This window comes from Rissa tridactyla, chromosome 3, assembly GCF_028500815.1.
Source record: "Rissa tridactyla isolate bRisTri1 chromosome 3, bRisTri1.patW.cur.20221130, whole genome shotgun sequence".
Lineage (NCBI taxonomy): Eukaryota > Metazoa > Chordata > Aves > Charadriiformes > Laridae > Rissa > Rissa tridactyla.
Window position 1 is genome coordinate 56,485,297 of NC_071468.1, and position 12,873 is coordinate 56,498,169.

Sequence of the window (12,873 nt, forward strand, 5' to 3'; positions counted from 1 at the left end):
CTGAGTTGAGGCCAGCTGTAGCAATTGCCACGCAAAAGGCAGCAATACAACCACAGTCAGTTTGACTCTTCTTGCTATATAGTGTTCAGGCCTTCAGAGCCAGATGCCTTTGTCATTGTTTTCAAGGAACTTTGCTCTAATTTCATCAGGAGGGGAATGTTTCTCCCAGATTGTTTTTCTAACCTTCAAAATATTTTGCAATGAATTTTTAATTGGCAGGGTCTGCGCATAGTTTAAAGGTTTAAACTGTTTCCAGACTTTTAGTTGTAGATTATAAAGAACATGTATTCACTGAAAAATCATTGGAGTGTAATTTTGATATCTTCTGGTGCTCTATTAAGTGATGCTGATCAATTGCAAAAGGGACCTGTTTTACTCTCCTCATGCCGCTTGTCTTAGGGAAGAATATAGCCACTCTTACGGCTTACTGTATTGAGAGATAAATGCTTTTCGATGCAGAAATAAGTATAACTGATTTAATCTGTGACTGTATCTAGAAACTGGTGACACAGAGGAGAACTGCCATCTTTCTGTTTTGCTGAACAAAGTTAATGAAATTATTTGCAAGCCCCAATTCGGTTCAAGTTTCTTACTAAATAGTTATGGCTGATCAGTTTTGCATTCCGTTACTGATTTAAATTACACAAACGTCATAAATATTTTGCCAGAATCTTTGCTAATAAAACATTTCAATAGCTACAGGATTTCTAAATAACTGTAAAAGTGAGATGCTTCTTACTGAAATTCCGCCTACATGAGTAATATACCATAGGTGATGCTAGAGGAGGAGAGTAGGAAAATGCCCAGCTAAACTTCTTTTAACCTGTGCCTCTTTGTAACAAAATAATGGTAGTCAGGGTTTCCAAAGAGATGGGGATTTGAAAAGTGAGCACGCCAGCTAATAGCTGTGGTAACAGGCTGAACGTAGTGGAATAATACCGACGTAGTGGCCTCTCAGTGTGTCTCTGCGCCTCAGAGCTCAATAGTGAATGCTCAGCATTGTTCGGCCATGAAGTCTCGGAACTCTTGGGATGTCGGGGCAGACCGAGGGAAACCGATTTTCAGCATGTAGCCAGCCTCCTTGTAGCAGGGCTGGAAGAAGCCTAGGGGCGGTTAGCCATTCCTCCCAGCTCTTTTGCTGTACCAGCTTCACGCATGTAGGTGGTGAGTCCCCTGCAGGGATCTAACAGCTCAGCAGACTACCTATGGGAAAAGGCAAGAGAGAGGGGGAAGGATTTTTTTTCCCCTCGCCTCTTTGTTGGATGAGTTTCATGGTTGAATGTTACGGGAGAGCTTTCCCTGGGGCAAAGTCAGAAGGTGACATTTGAATTTAAGGAAAAGCATGGGCATAACAGAAGATAGTTCACCGAGGCTTTGCAGCTTAGTGTTCTTAATTTGATCACAGGTTTGGGAAGAAAATGTATGTTTTACTGTGTGACTTTTTTTTAAAAATAAAACGAGACTCTGGGTAAACTGTGAGAATGGCTCTTAAATGCTAAACCATGCGCTGAATTACCTTGTAAGTTCCCGTGTGTATAGGGTATGGAGTTGAGAAACCTTTGATGTTCTCTCTAAAAACAGAAACAACAAAAGGAATTGTTTTCTAGAATGGCTTGTTGGGAAAACCCTGCAGAGTTAACACATCCTCCCCTCCTCAGCTCCCACCCTCAGTCATTTTAGACCAACGTATTTGCAGTTGGCCAAGTTTCTCCAAGTCCAGGCTGTGTGTTTTGGGTTTGAGATTTTGGTTTGGATCTCAGCTCTAATATTTAAATAAGGAGGGATTTGCTACTCCTTTCTAACAGAAAACAAGCAAGTGGAAAACCCAAACAACAAGAAAAATGGTGGGATTGAATGTCCGGATCTGGCAGAAAGATTCAGCGTGAAGGAGAAATCTGAGAAAAGTAACTCCTTTAGCTGTACCAGCAGGGTTTAAATAGGGGTCTAAGTTTCTGTTTTCCCTGTCTCTAATCTAAACACTGAGAAAGCTCATCCAAGTTGTTTACTGAATACCGGCAGTTGTTTGGGACACATGGACAGATTTAGATGTTGTTTATTATAGTTAACAAGCAGTCTGAAAACTGGCCAACATAAAAGTGTTTGAAGGCTGCAAAAGAGAAGTAATATGGTACTGACTGTGAAAGTCAGGAAAGCAGAAGGACAGTAGCAGACAGTTGTTATCTGGTGTCGTTTCATCAATGTTTTAAATTTCTCCTACCTTGCTGTAAAACATGTAGTGGTACATTTTTATGAATGAGATTTTATACCCCTCTCTTGTTTGTATTTGTCAGGGGTTTTTTCCTCTGGATTGACAAAAAATTGCATAATAAATCCAATGTTCATTAGAAATCTGAAGATCCCTTATCACTGACTTTCTTTGTAGGGTGTTATGTGCGTATAAAATTCAATCAAAATACCTCTGAATAGGATGTTAGAGAATTTTAATACTTTTAAGTCCATAGGATTATTTTTTCTGTAGCTGTTGGTAAAGAAGGCGGAAGGGCTCTGCAATACATATAACTTTAATAGAATGACTGTCTTTCTGGTTCAAATTAAGCATGTTATTGTTCTAATAAGAAGAAAGTGCAGAGAAAGGCTGATGACTCAGTAAGTCAATCGCTGTGAATTACGTACCAAATGTTCACTGTAAGCAAGTCCAAGCCTCTAATCTGTTTGCTTCTTGCCTTGTAGCTTCTGAAGTGTGACTCTTGGCACTGGTAATCTTGAATACTGATATGTCGATAAGTGTTGCAGGCATTAACACCATTTGTACGTGCTTGCAGATGCTACACTGCTCTGTACACTGACACTGCAGTGATCTCAAATAATCTCAGTTCGGCTTTGCTTCTTGCATACAAAAGCTCTGAGTAAAGTATTGCCCATTTGAGGCAGGAATTTTGTTGTTGTCAATGGTTTGCCTTCATGAAGTAACAGCTAAAAAGTAGTAGGAAGTATTGCGTGCACTGCAGAATGGCCTTAAAGCAACCCTTGAAAGCATTGTGAAGCCACTTCTTCATCACAAACATGGTGCTATTGGCGTGGCTTTCACAGAGATACCTAAAAGCTTAATGACAAGGAAGGGGAGGTAGGGAAGGACCAAATCAAGGTAAACAATAGTCGGGATATGATAGTATTATCAATAGACAACAAAAAATGAAGATTTGGGGTGACTGCATTTTTACAGATCTCTTCTATGTGGCAGCAACAAGACACCTTGATTTTCTGCTTTGACCAGTTATTTTGTCACCAGTTAGCAGTCTTAGTCGTCTTGACCTTATTTATGTAAAATACCATACTTAGCTATAGAAGCAATATGTGAGAAGAGCTGCGGTATGTTGTACTCCTTTGAACTTGAATGCCTGCTTCGTTTCTTTTTGTTTATTTTCATTTAAAGCACTGTGAGATTTCAAAATACTAATTATTGTATGCTGCAAAAATCTGTCGCAGTCATTTATTAAGTCCCGAGTCCTTTAACTGTCATTGAATGAGTTCCTGTTGAACTGCGATTTTGAAAAAGCTGTTAGCTTACTGTTGAAATGCTACCTTAAAAAGAAGACCTAATGTTCCCTTTTAGCAGGGTGGGCATAAGAAAATGACTGATGACTTGAAATGCCAGAGCCAGTCTGTGGTGGAGCCAGACCATCAGTATGTCTTAGTTGCAACCTGAGCAGAATTTAAGAATTCTTCTCCCCAAGATGTAAATCCTGCTTTCTGCAGCTTTTATTTTTATTCAAGAGAGGAAACCCAGAAGAAAGCTTTTATTTTATTATAAATGCGAACATCTGTTAGTATGAGTCTGGTGTTATTTCAGTTCTGTTTCAAAATTCTAGTTGCTAAACTTCCTGAGGTGCAGAGGAGGTTCCAGTAAATGTCTCCAAAAGCAAATGGGAGAAATAATTTAGCTAGATTTAAAGAAAAACATCAATTATTTAAAGCTTCTGAAACTCACTTCAATTTGGCATCTAATGAAGTCAGTTACTGCAAAGAACTGGCTTTTACAAAGTGCTGTTTTTTTTCAGGAAGGATTTTAACTGGAAAAATTTGGAAGTTAACAGAAAATTCAGCTGCAGAAGTGAATAACAGTGTGTTAAAATGAGTTTAAAAAAAACTAGTCTATTTGTGCTAGGTATTGTAGTTACGAGTTTTTGTTGAAGTGTAAGAGGTGAGTTGTACTATAGATGCCTTCTTTGTGGCCACACAACTAAATTTTTCACTGTAACTAGTGAGAATGATTCCTAGATGCTGTGTTTCCTTCTACTGAAACTGTGCTTCCCTCTGTAGAGTTTGTTTTGCTTACTTTACGTTGCTAGCGATGAGACAGTTAACATTTTTTAATCTTAAAAGCATCCCAATGTTCTTGGTAAAGCAACGAGCATCTTGTGCTACGTTGGGGATGCCTAGCCAAGACCTCCAGCGTGCTTGTGCTGCAATAGGCTTTGAAAGGTGGTGAACTTCGGCAGCAACTTTTAGCTGGGTTAGATGAAGTTGGAAGCTCGCCTTAGCAACAGTATGTTGGCATGACAGGACATTTGCTCGGAGCAGTACACTAGTCCAGGAAGAGGTAGAAACCAGACCTGATGTCCAAGCGCTGTTATGGTGGTGTAGCATAGGATGGAAAGACACTAGTAATGTGACAGCGGCAAGGCCTGATCCTGTCGGGTGCTGGGCAGAAAAAAGAATCCATGTGGATTTTCATTCAGGTCACATCTCTGAAGTTTGAATGTAAAATACTAAAACATTCAAGCAGCATCGTGTTGAACAGTTACTGTTTACTGTTCTTCACTAAATGCCAGTATGGGCAGAGAAGAAAAAGATGTAAAAGCTTTGATTGCATTGTCATCTAGGGTATTATTTCTCCAGTGCGTTCATATCTACATGTCTTCACTGAATTTTTATTTACTCTGATACAGAATGGAATAGGGCCATCTTTTTTAAAAGGAGAGAGAAGCAAGCCTTCAAAATTCACAAGGGGATGGAAAATAATCCTTTTAAAAGGCCTATAAATGGAGCATCGGATCTATATACTCATGTTGCAGTACATCAGCAGCATGTGATGGCTTTTTCCTTTTGTTAGGTGTCTCTGCAGTACTGTATACAGATTAAATAGCTACTGCATTGCAGAGAGTTATTAATACATTACATTGCACTTTCAGCGAAGATGTCAGTGTGTCCTTAAGCCTGAATGTACCCTGTGCTTGAGTTACAGTGGTTTTTTTTTTTTTGTTTGCTTGTTTTATTTTTTTTAATTTTGCTGAGGATAACTTATTTCTTCAGTAAATCCTTAGCCAGTTGGGAATTATGGAATAACATGATTCCTAACCTCTATAAACTCCACTTATTTTTCAAGTTTAGAAAAATCAAGGCTTTGTTCCGAACCAAAACCAGGTCACCCTTCTCAACTCTTAATTCTGATGCATTAATAATATGATCTTATGGCACTGTGCATACAATGGGAGAGAGCAGGAGACAAGGCAGAGAAAGGAATACATCACCTTAAAGGTAATGCAGATAAACAAAAGCCAATGAGGAAAATGAGGAGAAGTGGGGCAAAACCACTATTTTTCTGGCACATCTGCGTTCTTTCTTGTTGGCGATGCATGTTAGACAGTAACAGTAGGGTTTTGAGTTTGTAGTCGTCTGCACTGACAGTTCTCAGTGCTACGCATGTTTAAAGTGATGGGGGCTGTGAGGGGTTGTTCTTGGGGAAATCCTCGTGTAGGGGGTAAGCTTCTGCTGACTTGTACATGGGCATGTAAGGGAGAGCTAAGGTCAAGTGTGGGTATGAACAGATGAAAGAGCAAGGCAGAGCGGAGTAAGGACCTCGGCTCTGTTCCCCTCTCCTCCCCACCCACAGTAATGCTCATGAGAGCTCACTGCGCCAGTTCAGACCGGTGGCTGAAGCTCACGCTGCGTCGCTTATACCTAGCCCACTGAAGCAGATGTGGGAAGCCCTCTGACCCTGGCTGCCCCTGGGTCGGTCACCGGGCTTGATCCAGTCCTTCAGAGTTCAGGACGTTCGTCACTACTAAATGACGAAGCTGCTGGTGTTGATTTTATGTCATAGGACTTCACAGAAGTGACTAAGCAGTGCCCCGTGGCTGGCTGACATTCTGTAGGTCTGCCCAGGAGTTAGTTAAAACCTCCCTCAGAGATCCCATAGGCTAAAGTAGGCACGAGGTGTGAGGAAGCAGAGGTCCAGAAATACGTGTGAACGTGGAGAATAGCAAATGTACGGTAAATTTGCCACATTCAGGTTATTTGAGTACCTGTATGCTGCACTGTGCATGTGCTGAGGACGTTGGGACCAATGTTGGCCATCCTGTGCCTGTGAGTGCGTCCAGGACTTATAGATACATAGTGACTCTGTCTGAAGTATTGTGCAGATATTGCAAAAAGTGTGCATGTATATCTTTTAATGTAAATATGTAAGTATTAAAAAAACCCTCAAAAACCTGCAGGAGAATGTTTGAGAGAGAGCATGTCTCAGTCATCTCAGACGTGGCAACAGGTTGTAAACACCTGATCTTTTAGCCTGGGTAAGAGGGACTTTCGCCCCGACGTTCAGATCAAAGTGTTTCACACACTGCGAATGGTTTCAAGGCCGTCTGCGCTTCCTTCTTCTACCTCCAGCTTCCTGATGAAAGGCGTTACTCAAGGACTATGCTCTTTAGGAAAACTCAGAATGAAGCCGAAGCCATGTTAGGTATAAGGAGAGAGGGAGTGAATTTCAAATATGATTTAAAAGATAGAGTATCTCTTTGCGGGCTAGGTTTGAGCACGCATCTGTGAGAGCACACCTGGAAAGCCGTGCCAGCAGCTGGGAACTCTTTTCACTTCTTTTGCCTCCCAGCTCCAAGATAGAAATGCCATCACCCCCTCCGCAGGCCAAGACAGCCATCAGCTTTCCCACCGGTTAGCACCAGTCTATATCCATTTTTCTCCTTTTCTCTGTTTTTTCATCTTTGCTCCTGTTTCTCCTCTTACTGTCCCCTTCCCTCCAAAACTTTTTTTTTTTTAATTCCCTTTTTACTTTGCTTCATTGTGATTTAGCACAGAGCACTTGATGGTGTGGGTTTCACATTTTCTTCTGAAAGTCTTTCCTCTCCCTCTTCAAAAAAAACCACTGAAGCTTTGCAAGCACCCTGCAAAATCTTGTTCTTGTTTACATTAGGGCAGAATAGGATCCAGGACGATCCTATTGCTGAGGATCATCTTTTTGCATTGCAGGTTCATGGGGGTTTCTAACATAAACAGAAATTTCACAGTACCAGCAGGTGATTTATTTGCTTTAAATGCTTATTGATATTGTCTGCAAATCAAGGAGCAAAGCGTAATAAACACTGTGGAAGTGGGGGCTGTATTTGATGTTTTCACAGCGTTGTCCCTGGAAAAATGGAAGCTAGTGGGTGTTGCTCAGTGAAGTGTGCATTTTAAAGTTACCCACAGTGATACCCATTGTCCTGTCCCTGAATTGCATGATGTCATGTTTCATTTAAGGCTCTTAGCAATGCCGAGGACTGTCGGTGCGCTGGGAAAAAGGCGGTGAGAAAGTTGTGAATCAGGTTTCTGTAAAGCCTTTGTGTTTAGGGTTTTGATAGATAAAAGCTGACTCATGCAATATTTCTGGCGAAGGAGCTGTACAGACTAGTAAGAGCTTCTCATTTTACCTGAGTGCCCAATGAGGTAATTCGGGAACAGCTGAGGGCAGAGCCCGCGGCTCTCCTCTGCCGCGCAGGTAGGTCCTGGGTTGTTCAGAGAGGATTGGAAAAATAGAGAGGATTTGGTCGTCCTGGGTGCGAGGAGCCAGAGACATTCCTCAGTGGTGAGATACTGTCGCAGAGGATTTTCCCTTGCAGTAACGTTCTCAGACATTAGCGTGCTTGCTTGTGACAGAGGCTATTCGGCTTTAAATATTGCAGGAGGGAGGGAGTGGGGGGGCAGTAATTTGACAGACAGAGGCGCATTAGTTGGTGCCTTTTTTTCCCTCGTCGTAAGATTTCTAATAAATGGGATTTCTGTTGCTCAAAGTTCAGTTAAAGTACTTGGCAGCTTATCGTTTGTGACAGTTCAGACTGGAGATCTAATCCTGCAAATATTGTAGCTCTCTAATGTGATTTTGTTCACAAAGGGTGTTAGTTTTAGAAATGATACGTGTTCATATGCAAGATTTGGTAATTAAAAATCTGCTGACCTTCACTTGGACAATACTCAGAGCAGACGATATGGGGAGTGTATTTAAGATCACGTTGGGATTCCTGTAGTGAATGTGTTTTAATTTTTCTTGGTCAGGCAACTGTGTAACATTTATGTTTCTCAATTCCAGTGCTGCATTTGAATTTGATACTGAATGTAGAAATTGTTCTAAACAGTCTTGCTTAATTGTATCCACAGTATGAATGCTTTATTTGAAATATGAAAATATCTCAAGGAAAATACAGGAAAGATTTCTTGTAGTCTCATCACTTTTATGTAGCTAAACTTCCAGAGGATGTGAAGCCTGTAATTTCTGGTAATGCTGGCTTTGTAGATAACATCTGAAGTCCTCTTTTTCATGCCAGGAGAAAGGCAACGACAATACTAATTATGAATATAAATTGACTTGTGAGTTTTTAGTCATGCAGTGTGTCTTAAAATGTCACGTGCAGCAAACAACTCAGAGGAATAAACACCTATATTTAGATAGGGCTTGGGGATCTTTGTGTTTAAATATAAAATTGACTTACAGCACTTTGTCTCTCATTGTATGCTAATGTTCTAGAGTAGCCAAAGCTGCAGAGATAATGGGAAACCATTTATCATTACCATGAATATAGTTACAGGAAGGAGGTATTTGTTAAAGAAAAGTAAGTGACAGAAGAAATGTATGCATTTTTGGTGAGAACTTGTTTATGGCTGCACGCTGAAAGCGTGAGGTGCGCTAAGACAGTTGCTTTGCAGGCGCCTCCAATGTTGTAACTAATATTACAGCTGCCTGTTGGGGTGAAACGCGGGTGTTTCTTGCGCTTGCACCGCTGTAGAGCAGGGACACGTTGTTGTTCTTGCTGGGGAGCGCTCCGGGGGAGCAGGGAGGTCTGCAGGGGCTGGGGAGGGGGAGAGGCGAACTGAATTCACGCGAAGGCACAAACAAGAAATGACCTTGTTCAGGGAGCGTGTTTCCTTGTGAGTAGGGACAAATAGTAATTATCCTCCTTTCAGTGCTGAACGAACAAGTAATTACTGTTATTCCTTAATTAAAGTATGCAAATTGAAGATTTCTCCCCCCCCCCCCCCCCCCCGACTGAGTTAAATACCGTTATTCACGACTCACAAAAGTTCTCAATATTATTTTGGTTCGTCATTGAAAAGGGTCGGCAAACAAAAGAATGCCTAACAAAAAAAAGCAGTGAACCGGGCCAGATGTGGGTCAGGGCGTGGGAGACTTGCTCAGACCGTGGGCTTCTGCGGGGGCCTGGGGGTGCCTCCAGTTGCACCCACGGTTTGCAGCCTGAGTTTTGGTGACTGTCCCTGCCTGCGGGGGCTGCTCCTGAAATTGGTGACTGGGCTGGACGGGGACTTGTGAATCAGTCCCACAGGGTGCGGGCGGAATTAACTTTCTTTTTATAGTAAATTTGTATGAAAGACAGACATTTGTAAGAGGTTACAGGGTTTGCAAAGGCACCGGCTCTGTTATGGTACATAGAGAATGATTTTGGGGGAGGCTGTTTCCCCTCTGCCCCCCTTCTCTTGTGAATTTTTCACCGGGCAGTCGGTACAGACCTTAGGCAGCTGGCACAAGAGTGAAGATACCTTGCGGGAAAACTGCAGAGTAAAACTGTACCAGACCTCTGAAAAGCCAAATGCGGACCCTGACAAGAGAAAAGAGGATGGGCATGTTGTGGCAATCAAGTGGATTCAGCTGCTGCCTTTCCCCATGGACTTGTGACTGCAGAAATCATCTAAAAATATCTGTTCCTGGTTTTAACAGTGGGGGTGATCCTGCCTACTCTCAAAGGAGTTTCTGAAGATAAAATGGTGAAGCCTTGGAAGACTTACAGATCCTGTGCTATTGGGGAGGGCTGTGGGTTTGTAACAGCTACCTGTAGCTGAGGCAGAAATTGAAGGGTGGGCAGAGCCAGGGCTTGTCCCCAAGCCCTGACTTCCATGGGCAGAGGGAGCAAAGCGATTGGTACAGGATTTGCCAGCTGAGGAAAGGAAGCTGCTTCCTGGGCTTGTGCCATGCTGAAATCCCCGGTCCCGTCTCTGTCCTGCCTCTGGGTGCCCAGCTGCCGCCTTGCACTGGGGTCTGGTGCCACCGATGTGGACCCTGAGAAACACATTTCGCTGGTCAGAGATGTAACAGGCAAAAGTTTTAGCAAAAACTCTCCACAGAGAAGCCAAATGACCAATTTACACCCGGCTGGGAAAGGAGTAAGAATGAAGTAAAAAGTAACTTTTGAGGCTAGCAGTCAGGATGCGGCTTTGAGGACAAAACAGACCCAAGATTTTTCAAGTAGCAAGTAGTTTGCTTGGTACACTTTTTCTACATTTATGTAGAAAAATACAGGAATAGTCACTTGTATAAAAAAATGGAGGAACTTGAGTTAACTGTGTTGCATGCAATTAATTAGCTGTGCCTAGGAGGTGCCTGGGGTTTGCCAAGGTCAGTGGGAATACAGGTGTTAAAGAGCAAGCCCATTTTAACTGTTACAAATAAACCTTGTTGTTTTTGGTTTTTTTTTTTATAAGCAATGACATTGTCATTAAACAAGAAAATAAGAGGGTTGGTTTGTTTTTCTAAGACATGTCAAGATCTCTCAATGCTTCTGGCTACAAGTATGTCTTATGAAAAACTGTAACTCCCGTTTCATTGACCTGAACTGTGTTTTGTTTGTTTTATATATTAATGAGCCTGACAGTGTTTGTGAAGCAAATATTACATATTAATGCCTTCAGGTTATCTGAGAGGCAGACTGTGTATCAGTGAAACAGGAAGAAAAGAGCATAGAATAATGGAATGTCACAGGAACCCTTTATTTCCCACCTAAATGTGGCTAATCAGGTGTTTCTTTGTCATGTAATTTTAGTAAAATATCTTGGGAGTAAGTTAGTGGAAGGCTATCCCTGTTATCTTGTTTACCCTGTGTGTTTTTCAAGGGGGTTTACATCTGCGCAGCAACATTGTGCTTTCTACCTGAACGTGAAAAATGATCTAAAGCTGATAACAAAAATACATTCTTCCTTATCAAAAATGCATACTTTCTTATCACAAGCAATAAAGAAGGCAAACATCTTTGTCCATACTCCTTTAGAAACAAGAGAACTTCACTGCATTCTTCAGTTTTAAATATTTTACTGGTTTATTGCTTTATATTTCATTTTGGAGTTTGTACTTGATGTGGTTTATTCAGGAAGGGTAAGAAAATAGGCTTCTATGCTGCAAAACCAGAAGAACCTGGCACAAAGAAAGGCTATATATTTTCAGACTTCAAGGTAAAACCAGGGGTACAGAGGTGCCAAATTAGGTTTTTAATCTAATGGCCAATTTCTGACCCATGTAATGAGCAAATTACTCTCAGTGATAATTCCACGCGTTACCTCGAGGGCAATACTTCTCCTTAACAGAAAGCTAACACCATCATCACTGAAATGGCAGTATTAATTACTCTTGTACAAATAAAATCTTATGCATTCATGATAGGCCAAATAAATCAAACATTCTTCTCTGGGCTTTTTTTTTTTTAATTTGTGTTTTTTATTTTTAAATAAATAGTAGTGTTTGATTTTGAAAAATGAGGGAATGGCTTTGTGCTTTAAATGAAATTCTCTCCCTCCCTCCTGCCTCTCCCCCCTCCCTAGACTGACTGCAGCAGGAGTGCTGTCCGGGAGGTTTCTGCTTGGAATTGCATAGCAAGTCTGCCTCAGTTTAAGAAGGGCCACCTTAAAGGTTGGGCGGGTTTAATTTGCAGTTTACTGGCTTTATGGTTTCTTTACTGAAACTGCTGTCTAGCGCTGTAATTGCCAGTAAAATGAGGTTGTTGCTGGAGTAAAATAAGGACTAAGCTACCCCTGCGTGGGTAGCTTCAGTATTGCTTTTCTTCCTAAATTGTCACAAGTTCCCTTTTTTCAAAGGACAGACATTCTGAAATTCTTTGAGTTTGAGGCAACGTTTTTTGGGTGGACACATCTCACTGAAATGAAACCTTGAAGTATTGAATTTACCTGCAGCTGCTTTTGCAGACTCTCATGGTGCGCCACACACAACTTGGCCAGAGAGGAATCTGCGTTGCATTGTGCACAGTGTCCCGCAGGGCATTTCGGCGATAAAAAGAAAGTAGAATTGAAATGCCAACAGGAAGACAGACGTCTTATTTTGTTGTTGCATTGATTTGAAAAACAGCTTTGGGTCAGTTCAGCAGGGGGTAATACTCTGGTTTGAGCTGAACAGTTTTAGAATGACTTATTTTCCCAGTAGAAAACTGAATTATTTGGCAGCACTCTTTCCTATGGGGACTCTTTTTTCAGAAGCTACATTATTTTCATTGGGAAATCGTTCCGGTTTTAGTGTTTTTGTACAAGCCACAGAGCTGGTAATTGATAACTGCTTTTAGTTTTTGTTTGACTGTTGGCCTTACAGAATTAAAAACAAAAGATGCAGTCTGGTATCACTGTGTGATTCTTGAGTTTTCCAAAGCCTCCAAACCAGGGTCAGTGCTCAGCTTGGAGTTGCAGGGACTGCTCCCAACAGAGGGGTTTTTTTAACCTTAGGGAACATTTTTGAGTCTTATTTCTGTCCTGTGTTGAGCCTGGGCAGTGCATGCTCTAGCACCAAGCCCAGCATACTGGCAGAAGAAGGGCATGCCAGAGACATGTATGTGAGCAGGAGGTATGCGGTGC

The 12,873-nt window shown here is 41.7% G+C and overlaps 1 protein-coding gene across 7 annotated transcripts in view; it reads left to right on the forward strand.

Annotated features, from left to right (window-relative positions):
• PLEKHG1 (pleckstrin homology and RhoGEF domain containing G1) overlaps positions 1 to 12,873 on the forward strand; it is a 180,663-nt gene that overhangs the window by 115,692 nt on the left and 52,098 nt on the right. The gene's annotated exons all lie outside the window — the stretch shown is intronic.